Genomic DNA, 18,936 nt, shown 5'->3' with positions numbered 1-18,936 from the left:
AAAAGTTAATGCAATATACTATAATTTATTGTATTAATAAACGTATCTGGTCAGCATATATGTGTCTCATTTAATACAATTTAGCATGTATTTACAGAGACTAAATATGGGTATGCTTCTAGCATCATATTAGTAAGCAATTTTAAAATAGATTTAAAGTTGCATTTGATTATTTTCCTATATTCATACAAACACAGCAGATTTCACATTCAGTACAAATCTTGCTGAGTGCACAGACTTATGTTTATGACCAATATTCATAGGGCATCTTGTTGTCTGAAAAATAAACATGTTATTTTGAAATGAATTAAACATTTCTACATCTATTAATGCAGCTATTATTCAATACAGCTAAGTAGATTTGAAAATTATAGACAAATCATTTATATGACTTTTTTAAGTATATAGTCTGCTATTTAAAATCTAAGTTTTTACCAAGTCTGGTAAGTAGGAGATTTTGTGTATCCCAATCAGCAGGAGATAATGAACTCTTGCATACACTTAAGCCTCAAAGAGTTCAGTCCCAGACGTTACGTTTCCACATTACCTGATAACATTTTATTACATAGAGGAAAGGTCAGGAAATCAAACTTTAAACAGAGCCATATAGTGAACATCTATTTGAAATAAATTGCATTTACTTACTGAACCAAATGTTTTCCCTTTGTTCGTAGCTGAAGTATTGTAATCAGGAAAAGGGGGGGGGGGGGTTGGGGCGATATTGAGACCAATTTAAATCAAACTAGATTTTAGCTAAAAATGAAATATTAGATTCTATGATACATCTGTAGTTTATTTAAGGTTACTTTACAGGTAGACTGACAAAAGACAGCAAGAGAGATAGAGACAAAGAGTGACGGGCAGCACGAGAGTGACAGACAGCGAGACAGAGAGTGACCGACAGCGAGACATAGTGAGAGCGAGAGATATACAGACATAAAAAGAGAGACAGCAACAGAGAAAGACAGCAAGAAAGATAGAGGAAGAGAGTGACAGAAAGTGTGACAACATGAAATAGAGAGACAGCGTGACAGAAAGAGTGTAACAACGAGAGAGAAACAGCAAGAGCGACAGCGAGAGATAGTGAGAGAGAGAGAGAGAGAGAGAGAGAGAGAGAGAAAGTGTGACAGCAAGTCTGACAGGGAGAGAGTGAAAGAAAGACAGCGAGATAGAGACAGAGTGTGACAGCGAGAGACAGAGACAGCTAGAAAATGACAGAGTGTGACAGCGAGAGAGACAGCAAGAGACAGCAAGAGACTGAGTGATAGAGAGAGTGTGATGAGAGATAGATAAAGAAACACAGCAACAGAGACAGCAAGAAAGATAGAGACATAATGACATAAAAAGTGTGACAGCAAGAGATAGAGAGAGAGCGCGAGACAGAAAAAGAGACAGCAAGAGAGACAGCAAGAAAGTGACAGCAAAAGAGAAGAGAAACAACAGCAAGAAAGAGACAGTGTGAGAGAGTGACAGCGTGAGAGAGTCAAAAACAGAAAATTAGAGAAAGAGTGACAAAGTAATAGAGAAAGCATGACAAAGAGAGAGAGACAGCAAGAGTGACAGACAGAGAGGGACAGTGACAGAAAAAAAATTGACAGAGAGAGACGGGGAATGTGTAAGAGTAAGAAAAGAGTGACAGAGAGGGAGAAAGACGCACAGGCAGAGACACAGAAGGACAAAGACAGAGAGACACACACACATACATACAGGTACACTGTGTGTCTCTGTCTGTCTTTCTGTGTCTCTGACTCAGAGAAAGGCATATACACAGAGAGAGACAGGCACACAGCCAGACATGTACACACACAGGGAGAGAGATAATACTGTGCATTTATACGAGTAAAACAAAAGACTCTCATTAAAGTTATTGCAAACTTTAATCAATTACTGTCCAGTATATAAAATTAAGCTTAAAAACAGGGGCACTTTAAATAATTAAAATCTAGCTTCCTCCAATTGTTGCGTGCCCCATCTGGCATCCAGCTTGTGGGGTATGCCACGATTGGAGGAAACCTGATTCGTCATCGATCTGCTAAATAAAGTATGAGATGCGGGTGGAGGAGAGGCGCGATGCTTACCATCACTCAATGGTAAATATTTGTAAAATTAAGCATCTTTAAAAATTGTAATAAATGAAAATGCCCCTGTTTTTAAGATTAATTTTATATACTGGGCAGTAATTGATTAACGTTTACAATTACTTTAATTCTTCCCCATCAGTCATACACAAAACAGCTATTAACCCCTTCCTTCCATAATCCCTTGGTGTCAATCATAGTGTAGTGAGTAACTACCACTACAATAAAGAAGGTATTGAAGATATATACATATGTGACAATATAAGCTAATTAACTCTTTCCTGTTCTTTTGCTTTTATTTCCATTTTAAATGCAAGTTTAAAAAATACAGCTTAACAATTCTAGCTTAATGTCACTAATTATGTAATGACTGATACCCCACAAACATACAAAAGACAACAATTTGTGTATAGTTAGCAAGTTCAGTTTTACTTATCTTAGTGGTTTCCCATTGTTCATCCACAGTCCCAGATAACAGCTTCTCTCCTACAGAATAAATAATTAAAAAAAGAAGAATAAATACAATTGTTGGGCTCTATGTGTAATATTTTCCCACACCCAGTCATTTCATAAATCTAGCACAAATCCTAGGCACAGGTTCATTCCCATTATTCAGAGTAGAAAAAGACAATCTACAAATCTCTGGCTGTCTGATATAAAGCAGCCTCTAATCAAGTTACCATCTTCTTGATTCATGAAAACACATGTTCTTCCCACTCCTAGTGTTTCTACCATATCCAGTATAAGCCCCCTGATAACAACTCCTGACCAAGTACACTGCAACTGCAGTGAAGAAGTAAAACAGGTGTCTGTCCTCTACTATTGATTTGAGTCTCACACCCTTTTACTTCCTACCATGTGATCACTGCAGTCACGTGACTGCTGTGATGTCGGAGAGTCCTTTAGAGGTTTGGAATCTAGCCGCTACCTATACCTAATGAGGAGGGCCTGTACCATAGAGAGGATAGCTGAGGGTGTGAATGAATAATAGGCTGTGAGTGAAGGAGAGTGGGGCTGCGAGGGTAAGGAGAGACTGTGTGTTATAGAGAGGAGCTGAGAGGGTGAGGAGTGGGCTCTGTGAAGGGTTTGAGAGTGTGATCCTGAGAGTACAAAACTAAAGCAGCAGAGCAGACACATGTAAACCTCAGTATAGTGCTTCCTATTACTGCATGAGGACACGGGGCTAATTTATTATCCGCCCTGAAATTAAACCATGGGATATTTTTACAAATTAATTTTGGGTTGTTGTTTTTTTATTTCTGTATAATGCAATTTACCCTGCAAGAAGGTAAGAAATTGTATTGATGACTTGTGTGTGCTACAGCCTTCTCTGGCGTTCGATGGGAGATTCGTTTTTCACATTAAATCAAAAGTGATTTTAAAATATTTTCTTATTGATTTACGGGACTCACATGGGGCTGTAACACATTATTTACATAGTCAAATCACTTCAAATGTATTTGCCCACACATAAATGTATAACTATTATTTACAGATTGTATTTACAGATATCTGACGGTAAAAATCAGTAACATGCGCTATCGTTAAACAGCCACAAGAGGGAGCAAGAGGCACAAACACGACATCAGCATTCAACTAAAACTCTATTAACTTGTGGCCCCGCCTCTTTCCTGTACGATATTGCTGAAAGCATCATTGGCAATGCATGCTGGGTACCATTTCTGAGCCTTCATGCTTCCGCTTCATTGCTACTACAGATCAGTACAAAGCTTGCTGTCTTTACCTATAGGTAATAGTAGTTCTGTTTGGATTCCTCGTGTTTCCATGTCCTTGTTGCTAGTGTCGTCACCACAAGGAATGCCGCTACCGTTGTAGTTTCCTGTGTCTGGTTAACACTTGCTCTCTCTCAGCTGTAACTAACCAGGTAACTAAATCATCCATAGTTAGACGTGTGTGTATAACTGTATAATGTGTGTAATGTAGGTGCATCTGTATGTGTGAAATGTGCGTGTGTAATCTGTGTTTGTGTAACTGCATATGTGTGCAATGTAGGTGGTGGATCTCTGGTGCATGTGTGCAATGTAGGTGGTGGATCTCTGGTGCATGTGTGCAATGTAGGGACTTGGTGAGGAGTCATTTGGGAACTCCTGTGTTTATTTATTTTTTAAAAGCCGTTGTTGATGCACTTGCTCAAGTTATACTAGTGATATACTGTTAGTTCACTGATCGGATACTTAGTTTATTGTACTGCCAAACAAGCTGTGGATAGGAAGTTCAGCGTGTTATGCTGCTCTACTCGAGTTTACAAGGGCGGATTATAAGATCGTAATACTATTAATACAATAAGAATACATGTACAGTATATGTTGGCAACATTTGTTGCATGATATTATTTACTAGCTGTATTACTTATCTAACTGTAATAGGTATAGCAACCCAAACACTCGAGCCACAGGAGCGATGAGGATAGCTGTTTTCACAGAGCGCAGCAGCGCTATTCAAGTATGAGGAGGAGAGAGTCACTTAACGTATTGTGGTCATAGATACATTAGTTAACAAAGTGACTAACATAATCACAATACCTGACATAGATTGTTTAAGTTTGAACTCCTTGATGCTTCTGACACTAGCCGCATTTAATAATTTGTTGGTAACATCGGTTACACAACAAAATTAGCTAACCGAATTTGGGTTTATTATTGAACCACATAATAATAAATGTAAGAAAGCACCGGTTCTTGATACAGATAACAGTCAGTGTATATTATTACCAAGCACAGAATATTAACCATACCTTTAAAGGGACAGTCTAGGCCAAAATAAACTTTCATGATTCAGATAGAGCATGTAATTTTAAACAATTTTCCAATTTACTTTTATCACCAATTTTGCTTTGTTCTCTTGGTATTCTTAGTTGAAAGTTTAACCTAGGAGGTTCATATGCTAATTTCTTAGACCTTGAAGCCCACCTCTTTTCAGAATGCATTTTAACAGTTTTTCACCACTAGAGGGTGTTAGTTAATGTATTTCATATAGATAACACTGTGCTCGTGCACGTGAAGTTATCTGGGAGCAGGCACTCATTGGCTAAACTGCAAGTCTGTCAAAAGAACTGAAATAAGGGGGCAGTTTGCAGAGTCTTAGATACAAGGTAATCACAAAGGTAAAAAGTATATTAATATAACTGTGTTGGTTATGCAAAACTGGGGAATGGGTAATAAAGGGATTATCTATCTTTTAAAACAATAAAAATTCTGGTGTAGACTGTCCCTTTAATAGCTCTCAGACTATGTGCTGATTCAGCAATTTATCTCACTTGCAGCCTTTAGGCAATCCTAACTTAGTAATTCACAAGCTATCCTGGTACACAAGTGTATACTAACAGCAATTACATCATTTTATAGCGTGAGCATCACAGTGTGTGGTTTTAATCTTTACCAATATTTATTTTTATATACCCCCCCAATAAACATTAAGTTTTAATCTTTTTTTTTTTTTTTTTTAAATTTTTTTTTGGTACCCAATTCCCGCCGTTTTGGAGGACAAATATTAATACACATACATAACATACCGCGTATGAATAGGCTCTGGAGTGCTATAAGTGTATTCTTTAGAGTTTTTCCCTAATTGTTAGTAAAATGTAGGTGGTGGATCTGCATGTGTGCAATGTGTGTTTGAGTAACTGCATGTGTGTAATGTAGTTGCATATGTATGTGCGTGTAACTATACGTGCATCAGTTGCGTTTTTGTAATGTGCCTGTAACTGTGTGTGCATCAGTTGCGTTTTTGTAATGTGCCTGTAACTGTGTGTGCATCAGTTGCATTTTTGTAATGTGCCTGTAACTGTGTGTGCATCAGTTGCATTTTTGTAATGTGCCTGTAACTGTGTGTGCATCAGTTGCATTTTTGTAATGTGCCTGTAACTGTGTGTGCATCAGTTGCATTTTTGTAATGTGCCTGTAACTGTGTGTGCATCAGTTGCATTTTTGTAATGTGCCTGTAACTGTGTGTGCATCAGTTGCATTTTTGTAATGTGCCTGTAACTGTGTGTGCATCAGTTGCATTTTTGTAATGTGCCTGTAACTGTGTGTGCATCAGTTGCATTTTTGTAATGTGCCTGTAACTGTGTGTGCATCAGTGCATTTTTGTAATGTGCCGTAACTGTGTGTGCATCAGTTGCATTTTTGTAATGTGCCTGTAACTGTGTGTGCATCAGTTGCATTTTTGTAATGTGCCTGTAACTGTGTGTGCATCAGTTGCATTTTTGTAATGTGCCTGTAACTGTGTGTGCATCAGTTGCATTTTTGTAATGTGCCTGTAACTGTGTGTGCATCAGTTGCATTTTTTGTAATGTGCCTGTAACTGTGTGTGCATCAGTTGCATTTTTGTAATGTGCTGTAACTGTGTGTGCATCAGTTGCATTTTTGTAATGTGCCTGTAACTGTGTGTGCATCAGTTGCATTTTTGTAATGTGCCTGTAACTGTGTGTGCATCAGTTGCATTTTTGTAATGTGCCTGTAACTGTGTGTGCATCAGTTGCATTTTTGTAATGTGCCTGTAGCTGTACGTGTAGTGTTTGTGTGAAATCGGGTGTGTAATGTATGTGTGATAATATGTAACATGTGATGGAGAGGCAGTGTAACTGTTTTTTGCGTGTAACAGTATATGTGTAATATATGGTACTGTGGGTTGAACGGTGTGTAAGAATCAGGGAGCCTCTCTATAATATATATCTGTATATAAGGTACTATGGAGGCACTGTATGTGTGCGTGAGGCAGAGTGAACTTCTCTGTAATATTTTATATATGTTTAGAAGGTACTGTGGAGGGGGCTGTATGAGAGGCAGAGGGAACCTCTCTTTAATGTTTTATATTTGTATATAAGGTACCATGGTGGTGGCTGGATGTGTTTGAGGCAGAGGGAACCTCTTTTCAATATTATTTATCTTTATATAGTGTACCGGGGGGGGATGTTTGTGGCAGAGGGAATTTCTCTATATTATTATGTATCTGAATATAAGCTACTGAGGAGGGCTCTATATCTGTGTGAATGAGAGGGAATCTCTCTCTCTCTAATATATATCCCTATAAAAGGTTTTGGGGAGGGTGTGTGAGGTAAACATCTGTTATTAGATATCGGTATATAAGGTTCTTTTGAGGGGCTTTTTGTGTGAGGCAGATGGAACCTTTCTAAAAAAAAAAAAACCCTCACATTTTTGTAAATATTTTATTATATCTTTTCATGTGACAACACTGAAGAAATAACACTTTGATACAATGTAAAGTAGTGAGTGTACAGCCTGTATAACAGTGTATATTTGCTGTCCGCTCAAAATAACTCAACACACAGCCATTAATGTCTAAACCGTTGGCAACAAAAGGGAGTACACCCCTAAGTGGAAATGTCCAAATTGGGCCGAAAGTGTCAATATTTTGTGTGGCCACCATTATTTTTCAGCACTGCCTTAACCCTCTTGGGCATGGAGTTCACCAGAGCTTCACAGGTTGCCACTGGAGTCCTCTTCTAGTCCTCCATGACGACATCACAGAGCTGGTGGATGTTCGAGACTTTGCGCTCCCCCACCTTCCATTTTGAGGATACCCCACAGATGCTTAATAGGGTTTAGGTCTGGAGACATGCTTGGCCAGTCCATCACCTTTAGCAAGGAAGTGGTCGTCTTGGAGGTGTGTTTGGGTCGTTATCATGTTGGAATATTGGCCTGCGGCACAGTCTCCGAAGGGAGGGGATCATGCTCTGCTCCAGTATGTCACAGTACATGTTGGCATTCATGGTTCCCTCAATCAATTGTAGCTCCCCAGTGCCGGCAGCACTCATGCAGGCCCAGACCATGACACTCCCACCACCATGTTTGACTGTAGGCAAGATACACTTGTCTTTGTACTTCTCACCTGGTTGCCGCCACACACGCTTGACACCATCTGAACCAAATAAGTTTATCTTGGTCTCATCGGACCACAGGACATGGTTCCAGTAATCCATGCCCTTAGTCTGCCTTAGTCTGCTTGTCTTCAGCAAACTGTTTGCAGGCTTTCTTGTGCATCATCTTTAGAAGAGGCTTCCTTCTGGGACGGCAGCCATGCAGACCAATTTGATGCAGTGTGTGATGTATAGGTCTGAGCCCTGACAGGCTGACCCCCCACCCCTTCAACCTCTGCAGCAATGCTGGCAGCACTCATACGTTTATTTCCCAAAGACAACCTCTGGATATGACGCTGAGCACGTGCACTCAACTTTTTTGGTCGATCATGGCGAGGCCTATTCTGAGTGGAACCTGTCCTGTGAAACCGTTGTATGGTCTTGCCCACCGTTGCTGCAGCTCAGTTTCAGGGTCTTGGCAATCTTATAGCCTAGGCCATCTTTATGTAGAGCAACAATTCTTTCTCTTGTAAGGTGTATCCAGTCCACGGGTTCATCCATTACTTGTGGGATATTCTCCTTCCCAACAGGAAGTTGCAAGAGGACACCCACAGCAGAGCTGTCTATATAGCTCCTCCCCCAACTGCCACTCCCAGTCATTCTCTTGCAACTCTCAACAAGAAAGGAAGTATCAAGAGATATGTGGTGACTTAGTGTAGTTTTACCTTCAATCAAAAGTTTGTTATTTTTAAACGGTACCGGCGTTGTACTGTTTTACTCTCAGGCAGAAATTAGAAGAAGAATTCTGCCTGGAGGTTGATGATCTTAGCGGTTTGTAACTAAGGTCCATTGCTGTTCTCACACATAACTGAAGAGTATGGAAGAAGGCTTCAGTTGGGGGGAACGGCCCTGCAGATTACCTGCTTTGAGGTCTGTTCAGTATTTTTATTTCTAGAGAGATGAATAAGTTCTAGAAAATGCTGACAGAGCCTTGTGTATTTAAGGTAAGCCTGCTGCAGTGATTTAACAGCAACTGGGATCATGCTTACAAAACAGGGCAATACTCATGTTAATATTCATATTACTTAGTGACAAAACGTTTACATGATTTCATAAATAGGATGTTTTTTCTCTGAGGGAGATAAGTCTTTATTTGGGGCCTAGTTTCCACATGGCTAGTCAGATACTCTTAGGAGTATTTTCTTAAGGCCCTTCTAACATCCAGTAACATGGTGGGAGGGGCCTATTTTAGCACTCTAACTATGCAGTTTTAATTCAGACTGAGACATCCAGCTTCCCTAGACGTTTTCTCTGGCATCTGATGACCATTTCAAAGGGGTTATTTCTGCACAAAATCGTTTTTGAGGGCAGGTAGGAGCCTCAGCAGAGCTGTGGCAAGATGCTCAATTGACTTTTAACGTTTTTCAATCCGGTTTGCGGCCTAAGGGGTTAATCATCCATTTGCAAGTGGGTGCAATGTTGCTTTAGTCCCTTACACACACTGTAAACATTTCAAAGACTTTACTGTATTTTTACACTGTTTTGCAGTTTAAGTGCTAGTTTTTTTTCTCTTAAAGGCACAGTAACGTTTTTGTTTAATTGCTGTTTCACCTTTATTAAAGTGTTTTCCAAGCTTGCTTGTCTCATTACTAGTCTGTTAAACATGTCTGACATAGAGGAAACTCCTTGTTCAATATGTTTTGAAGCCATGGTGGAACCCCCTCTTAGAATGTGTACCAAATGTACTTATATTACTATAAACATTCTGGAACTCAGAGCGATATTCAATGCTCTTCAGGCTTGGCCTCAGCTAGCTGCAGTCAGATTCATCAGATTTCAGTCGGACAATATCACGACTGTAGCCTATATCAACCATCAGGGGGGAACAAGAAGCCCCCTGGCAATGTTGGAGGTTTCAAAGATAATTCTATGGGCAGAGGTTCACTCTTGCCATCTCTCAGCTATCCATATCCCAGGAGTAGAGAACTGGGAGGCGGATTTTCTAAGTCGGCAGACTTTTCATCCGGGAGGGTTGGGAGCTCCATCCGGAGGTATTTGCCCAGCTGATTCATCTATGGGGCAAACCAGAACTGGATCTGCTGGCGTCTCGTCAGAACGCCAAGCTTCCTTGTTACGGGTCTAGGTCAAGGGATCCCCAGGCAACGCTGATAGATGCTCTAGCAGTGCCCTGGTCCTTCAGCCTGGCTTATGTGTTCCCACCATTTCCTCTCCTCCCTCGTCTGATTGCCAAGATCAAGCAGGAGAGTGCTTCAGTGATTTTGATAGCACCTGCGTGGCCACGCAGGACTTGGTATGCAGATCTGGTGGACATGACATCCTTTCCACCATGGACTCTGCCTCTGAGGCAGGACCTTCTACTCCAAGGTCCATTCAAACATCCAAATCTATCACAAGATATGGTGTAAATATCTTCATTGGTGTGAATCCAAGGCTTACTCATGGAGTAAAGTCAGGATTCCTAGGATATTATCCTTTCTCCAAGAAGGATTGGAGAATGGATTGTCAGTTAGTTCCTTAAAGGGACAGATTTCTGCTCTGTCTATTCTTCTGCACAAGCGTGTGGCAGATGTTCCAGACGTTCAGGCGTTTTGTCAGGCTTTAGTTGGAATCAAGCCTGTGTTTAAACCTGTTGCTCCGCCATGGATTTTAAATTTAGTTCTTAAAGTTCTTCAAGGGGTTCCGTTTGAACCTCTGCATTCCATAGATATCAAGCTTTTATCTTGGAAAGTTCTGTTTTTTGGTAGCTATCTCTTCGGCTCGAGGAGTTTCAGAGTTATCTGCCTTACAGTGTGATTCCCCTTATCTGATCTTCCATGCAGATAAGGTAGTTTTGCGTACCAAACCTGGTTTTCTTCCTAAGGTGGTATCTAATAAGAATATCAATCAGGAGATTGTTGTTCCGTCACTGTGTCCTAATCCTTCTTCAAAGAAGGAACGTCTATTACATAATCTTGACGTGGTTCGTGCTTTAAAGTTTTATTTACAAGCTACTAAGGATTTTCGTCAAAAATCTGCATTGTTTGTCGTCTATTCTGGACAGAGGAGAGGCCAAAAGGCTTCAGCATCTTCTCTTTCTTTTTGGCTGTGAAGCATAATCCGTTTATCTTATGAGACTGCTTGCCAGCAGCCTCCTGAAAGAATTACAGCTCATTCCACTAGAGCGGTAGCTTCCACATGGGCTTTTAAAAATGAGGCCTCTGTTGAACAGATTTGTAAGGCGGCGACTTGGTCTTCGCTTCATACTTTTTCTAAATTCTACAAATTTGATACTTTTGCTTCCTCGGAAGTTATTTTTGGGAGAAAGGTCTTGCAGGCAGTGGTGCCTTCCGTTTAAGTTCCTGCCTTGTCCCTCCCTTCATCCGTGTCCTAAAGCTTTGGTATTGGTATCCCACAAGTAATGGATGAACCCGTGGACTGGATACACCTTACAAGAGAAAACAAAATTAATGCTTACCTGATAAATTTCTTTCTCTTGTGGTGTATCCAGTCCACGGCCCGCCCTGTCACTTTAAGGCAGGTGTTTTTTATTTTTAAACTACAGTCACCACTGCACCCTATAGTTTCTCCTTTTTTTCTTGCTTGTCTTCGGTTGAATGATTGGGAGTGGCAGTTAGGGGAGGAGCTATATAGACAGCTCTGCTGTGGGTGTCCTCTTGCAACTTCCTGTTGGGAAGGAGAATATCCCACAAGTAATCCATGAACCCGTGGACTGGATACACCACAAGAGAAAGAGAAATTAATCAGGTAAGCATAAATTTTGTTTTTTTCCAGATCCTCAGAGTTCTTTGCCATGAGCTGCCATGTTGAACTTCCAGTAACCAGTATGAGAGAGTGTGAGAGCGATAACACAAAATTCACACCTGAGACCTTGTAACACTAACGAGTCACATGACCTTTTTATAACATGGTATCTGATTATTATATATCTGTATATAAGGTATTGGGGAGGGGGCTGAGTGTGTGAGTGAGAGAGAGGGAACCTCTATAATCCTATATCTGTAGGCAGAGGGAACCTCTATATAATATTACATATTTGTGTAAGGTGCTGGGGAGAGGGGTGTGTGTAAGGCAGAGAGAACCACTCTATAACAGTGCTTGATTCCAGGCACCAGGGTGGATTTTATTTAAATCAAATTGATTTAAAGGGATAGGAAAGTCAAAATTAAACTTGCATGATTAAGAGAGTTTGTCATTTTTAAGACCCTTTTTTTTTAACTTAATTTCTATCTTCAAATGTGCTTTGGTCTTTGATTACATTCACCATAATTTAATTTAAGAACTAAGTACGGTATTTTAAAATATCTTAAGACTAAATTAGCTCCAAAGAGTAACATATTTTGAATGTGGCATTATGGGTGTTATTACATATCAAATCATATAAATGATTGTTTACTTTTTTAAAACAAGCAAACATTTGCACATTGTCTCCATAATCAACTCCACTAAGCAGGTTTTTTTTTTTATTATGCAAGGAGTTCATACACAAGGTACATACAAGTAAGGGTATACTTTAGTAAAGTCACTGCAATTCATAACAATGACAGGGTATTCAAAGTGAAGAATTACAATATGCATATACAATTACTCTAGAAATAAAGCAGAGAAGCAATAAAAGTATGAGATATGTCCATCCCATTATATGAAAGCAAAGATGTTTTGAGTCAAAAAGTCACCTGTAGCATATTAAGCCACTAAGATTGGTGGGATGTTGAGGATTGCTTGAACTCCTTGTTTTTTTTTCTAAAATAACAAACCAAACACACAAACAAACAAACAGGGGTCAACCAGTTCTACAAAAAGTTATACTGAGTGAGCCTTAGCATGAGTAGCAGTCTATTTGCATATCACCCAGGTCTACGTTTATAGGAGAGTTTTGTAAAATATGGGATAGCGGCCTGAGGTGCTGGGCATGTTTCCTGACATAACTGGTCCATATAATATAGTGACACGGTCTATGTTATTAGTATTGTAAACCTAGAGTTACTTAAAATAGTCTCCTGCAAAGTTAGTGTGTGTTGGATATCACCTCTGGGTTAGGTTTTGAGGTAGTGCACATAGTTCAAATAGACTAGAAATCCTCAATCCAAATCAGAACACCTCTATGATAATGGGGCGAGACGGTAAAGTCCAGTACATGCAGAGCCCAACTGAGAAAATTTAAAATGTTGTTACATAAATAACAGATACGTTCAAAAATTAATTGGGTTCTTGGTTAAGGAGAAAGCGCCAGTGGGTCTCACTCTTATAACGCTAATCAAACAAATATACAAAATAAAACACAAATAGAACAGTGACAGCTGAGACAGAATGTGGGCCCTTCCTCTTTTTGAGAACAAGGGTTGTAACCGTTTGTGATAGGTATAAAGCTGAGTTACTATGGTTGCTATTCTCCGAAATTAAATTGTGTGGCCCTAAGTTTTAATTGTGAAGATTAATATGCTTTCACCAGACTAGCATACAGTCAGGCAACATGTGATCTTATTAGCTGCTATTGTGAAATAAGCAGATAATATGCTAGTTATAGTGCATGAGCATGAGACATTTAATATGATTTTCATTTCGAATGGCTCATAATGTATATAAGGCCAGTATATAGATGTGCGTTTCATAAAAGCGGGTCCCAGGAATTAGATCAGAAAGTGAGGAAGTTAAGTTAAATGAGGAAAGGAAGTCAGTGCCGAGACAAAAGGGAGGGCTAGACTACTACATAAATGCTTATCTGAACGTTGTGTTAGAGTCTCATTCATGGATTTAAAAATAAGAACAACAGTATTGAGCACATCTAGATTACGTATGGAGTAACTATGACAGGGGTTTAACAGGTTGGGGGGGACTTAGATGGAGGAACAAACCCTGTCGCTTGCCACATCTGTATAGGAATAAGGATAGGGAAAAGAGGTAGGACAACATCTCAATACCCTGCAAAAACTCAAAAGGTCCCAGTGTGTGGAGATATAGAGATCAAACTGACTTTATCTAAATTAACTATAGCTTTGTGAGTAAGGGTAATTATCTGTCGCTAGACACGGTGCTTGTGTTGCCAACTATATACAAAGTGCACAAGAACAAAAACAAACATAATAGCATTGTTACCAGAATTAGAAATCAAGGTGCAAGAAAACTCACATCGCAGTATTACATGCAATATCTATCTAGGGAGCATTTTAAACAGAAAAAATAAACGGCATTAGAATTGTGCAGCAGTTCAAATAAACTTTTTTTTTTTTTCCCTTTTTTTATGAGTGGAGTAAAGTCCACACCTTGAATGACTGAGGAAATATCATTAGGAGCAAAAGGATGATAATTCAGCCGACTCCAGTAGATAAGCAAGGTTCATGTTGCCTGGGGTTCTGAGAAAGCTGCAGCATCAAACACAGGGTGTCTCCCCCAAATTTCTGCGTAAAGGATAATATAGGTTGCCTAGGCCGTGATGTTTCCAGGGAGTTGAACCCCAGTGTCTCCCCCTTTTATAGAGGAAAATCAACAGTTGAATGGTATGGTCCCCCTGTTCAGTACTGCAGCTAGCTGCTTTCTCCGTGTGGCACCGGAGGGAATTCACCGGAGCGTAGAAAGGTAGAGCCTTCAGCAGCGTCTCCAAGTTCGAGTATTGTGGCTGAGCTGCGAACATATTATCTAGGTCTACCTGCATCCCACAATGAGGCATCGATCCCCCCCAAATCAATCTCGCGTACAGTCCAGGGTCGATGCTCCACAGGGCAGATTGCCGATCTATCATCCGGTACTGAAGGAGGTGTGTGGACAGAGTCACAGGATTGGTTGGGTATCCATAAGCCATCACTTTCTAGGGCTTGCGGCTCCAATGCAGGGCATTTTGGTTGGTGATTGTCTTGTTCCGGCTCTGAAAAACACTGTCGTCCAGCGATATGAACTATCTAATAGCTTCTCACAGCTGCTAAGTAGGTGATCAAGTTTAGGTGCAAAGGTTGCTAGTAGCGTCTCGGCAATATCTCCTCCTGAATTCATTGCCACGTGGGCGATGGTGGCCGGCATAGACATAATACAGCTATAAACAATCAACTGTCCCCCGTCCACCGAGTGGGTGTGATAATGTCGGTAGGGGTTGCAGCCACTGCGATAATTTGAACCTGAGTGCCAGTATCAGCTGTTAATCAGTTCTAACAGTGTCCGAGTTAGCTGAACTGATGCGCCAACATGGCGGACCACAGGGGTTTCATGAAATGCTCCCGGGGGCTAGGGGCCGATGCAATGCCCTTCACTTTCAAAAAGTCGGCTAGCAGTGACCGGTTCAAGGTCTCCCAGCAAGACACATAGCGTGGGGGGCTGGATGGCGGTGTAAAACGGAGAAGAAGCGTTGTTTGTAACTCAGACATGCAGAGCTCCCAGCACTTGCTTCCATCTAGCAATCCCGCCCACCGGAAGTCTCCACTAAGCAGGTTTATCTCACAGTACAAGTTTTGTTCTCAGTGTGCAAAGAATGCTAGCAACTTTAAAAGGACACTGAACCCAATTTTTTTTCTTTCGTGTTTCAGATAGAGCATGCAATTTTAAGCAACTTTCTAATTTACGCCTATTATCAATTTTTCTTCATTCTCTTGCTATCTTTATTTGAAAAAGAAGGCATCTAAGCTAAGGACCCAGTTAATTTTTGGTTCAGACCTGGATAGCACTTGTTTATTGATGGGTGAATTTATCCACCAATGAGCAAGAACAACCCAGGTTGTTTACCAAAAAATGGCCTGGCATCTAAACTTACATTCTTGCTTTTTTAATAAAGATATCACGAGAATGAAGAAAATTTGATAATAGGAGTAAATTTGAAAATTGCTTAATATTGTATGCTCTATCTGAATCATAAAAGAAAAAATATGGGTTCATGTCCCTTTAAATTAAGAACAGTCAAATTGTTAATGTATACAGTATGAACTAGTCGTTTATACAGACTTTTTAGGATTGACATCAGAGCACCTACACATGTAAAGGGTAAAGTTAGTTTTGGTCATGTAATGACCTCTAAATTAGCAGTTATATAGTGATCCTTGGAAGTTGGCTTGTTAAAATTTTTATGATGGCTGCAATTTGATGGTCAAGGTGCCACCTCCTGCTTATTGGAGAAGGAAGGAGCCGCCGTGGCCTTAAACTCGGAGGATATCACAGACGCCACTCCAAGTTTCAGGTGTCCAGATATAATCATAAGCCTGCGCTATAAATTTGTTGACACTGGGAGCACTGCTTCTGTGTTGTGCAACAGACGTCACAGCGTAGGCATTCTGTAGTGTCCCGGTTTCTTAACAACCAAAGAACGCCTTTGCAGCCGCTTGCTTCATTGTGTCCAGTTGGAACGTTACAACCCCTGAGTTGGTGCTGTGAGTTCATGGACCCTGGGAGAGCCATGGTTTTGTGTTGTGCAACAGATGGGGGGTGGTGTTGGGGGAGAAGTCACAGTGTTGTGAAGGGGTTTTTCTTTACCATGGAAAGGATCCTACGATCATCCACCAATGTTGTCTTCTGTGGACGTCCAGGCCTATTTTCATGTCCCAATAGCATAATCTCACAGAAAGTTCCTACGCTTCTCAGTGGGGGACCGTCATTTTCAATTGACAGCTCTGCCTTTCTGAATTTCCACCACACCTCAAATATTCACAAAGGTCTTGTTTACCCTAATTGCGAAGCTTTGTGAAAGAGACATCTTTATAATGCATTACTTGGACGACGTTTTAATAATCGCAAACTCACCGTCAGCACAGAGAGCCAGTTTCTGGGAGCACAGTTCAATACAATGGATCAGCTGGTTTTGCTGCCTACACATTGAATCCAGGATCTGATAAAGTATTTCAAGATGCTTCAACTGTGTCGGCGACTCTCAATAAGGAAGTGGATGAAAATGTTAGACCATATAATGTCTGTAATCCATCTGGTTAAATGTTTAAGGTTGCAAATGCGGGCTCTACAGTTATATTTCCTGCAGCATTGGAAAAGACAGCAGAATCTCTCTCAGTTCATCCGTTTTCCTTATCAGCTCAGGAAGTGTCTCACCTGATGGACTCTAACCTCTAATCTATCCAGAGGTCTTCTGCCTGATTGGATCATTCAACAGACAGATTTGAGCAAAACAGGGGCTGGGGTAAGCCTGTCATGGACAATATATGCAAGGTCTGTGGCCTTTTGAGATTCAACACCTTCCTGCCAATCTTTTCGAAGTCAGAGCAATCTGTCAGGCCTTGATTCATTTTCAAGATATTCTGCAGGGCAAGTCCATAAAGATTTTGATGGACAACAGTACAGCCAGTTCTTATGTCCAATTTTAAGGAGTACATTGGTTCTTAAAGTGAATGTAAACTTTGACGAATGTGTGCCCAGTTTTTAAAAATCCAGTTAAAAACGGGGCATTCATCAAAGTTTACATGTCAGCAGTTTTGTTAAATTACTTACCTTTTTCTTCTTGAATGCCGGACCAGCGATTCCCCCGCCTTCCCCGCTTCTCTTCTTACGTCAGAAATGAAGAATCGGGCTCCCCCCCAGAGCAAACATTGCCTGACGCCATGCTGTGATTGGAGGAAGCCATATTCTTAATTTCTGACCTATAAATAGACGGGCGGCAGGCGGGGAATCGCTGATCCGGCTTTCAAGAAGAAAAGGTAAGTATTTTAACAAAACGGATGAAATGTAAACTTTGAATGAAAGTGCCCCTGTTTTTTATTGGATTTTTAAAAAACGGGCACACATTCGTCAAAGTTTACATTTACTTTAAGGAAGTCTCTCCAATTTTCATTTTGTCACAGCATATATGCTCAGAACCTGTCTGCCATTTATCTTCCCAGCAACAAGAACTTAGAGGCGGATTTTTTCCGACCAAGTGGCAGTTAAAGGGACAGTCAAGTCCAAAAAAAACCTTTAATGATTCAAATAGGGCATGCCATTTTAAACAACTTTCCAATTTTCTTTTATAACCAATTTTGCTTTGTTCTCTTGGTATTCTTAGTTGAAAGCTAAACCTAGGTAGGCTCATATGCTAATTTCTTAGACCTTAAAGGCCGCCTCTAATCTACATGCATTTTGACAGTTTTTTACCACTAGAGGGTGTTAGTTCATGTGTTTCATATAGATAACATTGAGCTTATGCACGTGAATTTAGAGGAGTGAGCACTGCTTGGCTAAAATGCAAGTCTGCCAAAAGAACTGAAATAAGGAGGCAGTCTGCAGAGGCTTAGATACAAGGTAATTACAGAGGTAAAACGTGTATTAATATAACTGTGTTGGTTGTGCAAAACTGGGGAAAGGGTTAAGGGATTATCTATCTTTTTAAACAAAAAAAAATTCTTATGTTGGCTGTCCCTTTAAAGAAAGATTTTTCAGTTTATCACAACAAATTGGGATATCCGGAAATAGATCTTATGGCATCAAGTCGCAATCTTCAAACACCCCTATTTTTCAGCAGGTATCTTTAACGCCTCGGGCCTATGGGGTAGATGCTCTTGCACAGGGATGGAAATTCAAACACATTTATGTGTTTCCTCCAATTCCTCTCATTCCCCGTTTTACGATCTGGATGATTGATACCCCCTGCTAGCGGCCGCAAATGTGCAGGGGGGGATATTGCACAAGCATTTCACGAGAAACGCTTGTGGTAATGTTTCTTAACCCATTAAACGACCGAGGACGTGCAGGGTACGTCCTCAAAAAAAAAAAAAAAGGCAGTTAACACCTGAGGACGTACCCTGCACATAACTTGCAAAGAACATGTAAACATTGGGTATTTCTAAACTCAGGACAAAATTTAGAAACTATTTAGCATAGGTGTTTTTTGGTGGTTGTAGATATGTAACAGATTTTGGGGGTCAAAGTTAGAATAAGTGTGTTTTTTTCCATTTTTTCCTTATATTTTATAATTTTTTTTATAGTAAATTTATAAGATATGATGGAAATAATGGTATCTTTAGAAAGTCCATTTAATGGTGAGAAAAACGGTATATAATATGTGTGGGTACAGTAAATGAGTAAGAGGAAGATTACAGCTAA

The 18,936-nt window shown here is 40.2% G+C and overlaps 1 protein-coding gene across 1 annotated transcript in view; it reads left to right on the top strand.

Moving 5' to 3' along the window:
- The first annotated feature begins 3,760 nt into the window (after nucleotides 1-3,760).
- LOC128657417 (oocyte zinc finger protein XlCOF7.1) overlaps nucleotides 3,761-18,936 on the top strand; it is a 95,284-nt gene continuing 80,108 nt past the window's right edge. The window contains exon 1 of the mRNA XM_053711760.1: nucleotides 3,761-3,963. The gene's annotated coding sequence lies outside the window, so the exon portion shown is untranslated. The remainder of the gene's footprint in view (nucleotides 3,964-18,936) is intronic.

Source organism: Bombina bombina, chromosome 4 (assembly GCF_027579735.1).
Source record: "Bombina bombina isolate aBomBom1 chromosome 4, aBomBom1.pri, whole genome shotgun sequence".
Classification (NCBI taxonomy): domain Eukaryota; kingdom Metazoa; phylum Chordata; class Amphibia; order Anura; family Bombinatoridae; genus Bombina; species Bombina bombina.
This window is presented reverse-complemented; position numbering and strand designations above follow the sequence as displayed.